Source organism: Sapajus apella, unplaced genomic scaffold (assembly GCF_009761245.1).
Source record: "Sapajus apella isolate SASKATOON/1434 unplaced genomic scaffold, GSC_monkey_1.0 scaffold118, whole genome shotgun sequence".
Lineage (NCBI taxonomy): Eukaryota > Metazoa > Chordata > Mammalia > Primates > Cebidae > Sapajus > Sapajus apella.
The window spans coordinates 3,355,403-3,358,383 of record NW_022437058.1 but is presented as its reverse complement, the minus strand read 5'-3'; positions in this window follow the sequence as shown (position 1 = coordinate 3,358,383).

Here is a 2,981-nt window from a genome sequence, read left to right as displayed (position 1 = left end):
TGGAATCCTCACAGGGAGGAGGTACTGTCCCTACTTTTCACTTGGGGAAGCAGGCTCAGGGGAATCAAGCAACCCAAAGCATCCTTTAGTAGAAAGCAGGCATTTGGACCAGGGCCGTGACAGTGTCTCGGTGTGGGAACAGGAGTGCCAGGTGGCAGACTGGAGGTGCCACAACTGGGGTGACAGTCAGCCCTCCTGTCTGCAACCCCACTGGCCCTTTGCACTTGGAGGTGTTAAAAGGATCTTAGCCCTGTATTGTGGGGTGCGGTGCAGGGGATCTGGGGAGCATAGGGGCTCCTCCTCGAGGTAGAGTGTGGTGTTTGAGGGTCCTGCGGGAGTGGGCGAGGGAAGAGGAGGTTCCTCTGGCAGGTTGCTCCCCTTGCCCCCAACTCCCTCACCCCTTTCTGCTGCGGCGCCTTTGAGCTTCCTGTGGCCCTCCCAGCCACAGTTCCCTCCAGGACAGGTCCTGGCACGATGGGTGTGATGCCACTGGGCCAAAGGGGCCCTGGGCTCCCGAATCTCTGGGGCTCCCAAACAGATCCTTGTGACCTGAAGGGCTGGCAGGGGTCTGTGCGGTGGGGGTCCTCAAGAATGAGCCTCAGCCCGGAGTTGCCGTGGCGGGATGAACCTGGCTGGTTTTATTTTGTCTTTATGGAGATGTGGGCCCATTTATTCTTTTATCATCAATTACTTAATGTTAATTTAGCTGTAAAACCACACACCAGCCAAAAATGGAATTTCATAATTTTGTTACCCTCAAAGTGGGGAAGCTTGTTTTCCACTTCTTAAATTGCTGTGAAATAGATTTTTAAACACCAAGATGGAATGCTTGTTATTAAAATGGCATATATTACACATCATTTGTTTTATTATGTCATTTATTATTGTTCTTTGTAATTTTATATTCATAGCTCCAAGTAATAGAGATCCCATTAGGCAGAACATTCTGGAGTGGCAGGATCTTTTAGAAAGTTAGTTTTAGAGGAGAGCACTAGCAAAGCACAATAAATTGAGGGGCAAGAGAACTAAGAAAGAATCAAATTGCTCTACCGGCACAGTGGCTCATGCCTGTAACCCCAGCACTTTGGGAGGCTGAGGCAGGCAGAGCACTTGAGATTGGGAGTTCGAGACCAACCTTACCAACATGGAGAAACCGTGTCTTTTCTAAAACTAGCCAGGCGTGGTGGCGCATGCCTGTGATGCCAGCTACTCGGGAGGCTGAGGCTGGAGAATCGCTTGAAACTGGGAGATGGAGGTTGCAGTGAGCAGAGATGGTGCCATTGTACTCTAGCCTGGGCAACAAGAGCAAAACTCTGTCTCAAAAAAAAAAAAAAAATCAAATTGCTCACTAGAAGCTTGTAGAAAATCTTACACAAAATTCTCCCAAATATCATAAACATTAGGTACTGAGAACATATGCCTCTGCACCCCATGCACAAGGTTGTTTTTTTTTTTAATGTTCAGGTTTTTGAAATCTAGTTTTTAAAGTTTAACTTTTTCAATTTTTAAGTTATCTCTGGGGAGAAATTCTTCGAAAGTTAGTATTGCCAGAGCAGGGAAACAGAAGTATATACAATAAAAGTAATAAAGGAAGAAGTCAGCAGTAGCACACCTTGCTGAAGAATCACTTAATATCTGTACTTTCTATTTTCCTAAAGGAGTTGAAGCAGCTGAATAAAGCAGTGGGCATTCACTGTGCACCTTGGGTCAGAGCTGGGCTGGAGGAATCCTGGGATTTTAGGAACAATGTTGAGGGTTCCTGATGCTAGAAGCTGGCCTGGCGGGCAGAGGGACCTGGAGACACAGAGACAGTCCTGTTCCAGCAGACTCAGAAGGAAGGGAGAGAATCACACCAACCCTCTTAGAGGACAGTTAGGACAGAACTTCGTGCAGGCGAAAGAGAGATGAGACGGACATTCACATCCTGCTGGTGTTGCAATCACCATGTGTCAATTTCTTCTAAAATTTAACGCATAAGTATTTTATGACCTGAAAGTTCCACTGCTAGGTGTTTGCCCAAAAGAAATGAAAACATCTACACAAAGAGTCATACATGAATGTCCATAGTGGCCTCATTCCTAGCGTCCAAATATGAGAAACAAACCAAATGTCCATCAACAGATGACGGTATATCCAGTCAATGGAACGGAATACTCCATAGCAGTCAGAATAAAACACACACACACACACACACACACACCCCCCGCATCACATGGGTCTCAGAAAACAGTATGTATGGTATGATTCCATGCGGAGTTTTAGAAGAGGAAATACTGGTCTATAGTGATTGGGCGGCTGTTTGGGGTTGTCTAGAGCCAGGAGTGCAAGTGCAGGTGGGAACTTCTAGGCGTGATGGAAATCTCTGTAGCTTGAATGTGGTCTTGGCTACATAGGTATATACATGTGTTAAACTTTATCAAGTTATACACTTTAAGTGGATACAGATTATACACTTTAAAGCAGCGGTTCCCAACCTTTTTGGCAACAGGGACCAGTTTTGTGGAAGATCATTTTTCCATAGACCAGGGAGGGGGGATTTTTTTCAGGATGATTCAAGCACATTACATTTATTGTGCACTTTATTTCTATGATTATTACATTGTAATATATAAGGAAATAATTACACAACACACTGTAATGTAGAATCAGTTGGGAGCCGTGGGCTTGTTTTCATGAAACTAGATTATCCTATGTGGGGGTGATGGAAAATGGTGACAGATCATCAGGCATTAGATTCTCATAAAGAGTGTGCAACCTAGATCCCTCACATGCGCAGTTCACACCAGGGTTCACACTCCTATGAGAATCTAATGCTGCCACTGGTCTGACAGGAGGCGGAGCTCAGGTAGATGGATCTTCACTGCCTCTCACCTCCTGCTGCGTGGCCCAGTTCCTAACAGGCTGGGGGTTGGGACCCCTGCTTTAAAGTATACCTCAATACCACCATGGCACACATTTACCTGTGTGACAAACCTGCACAT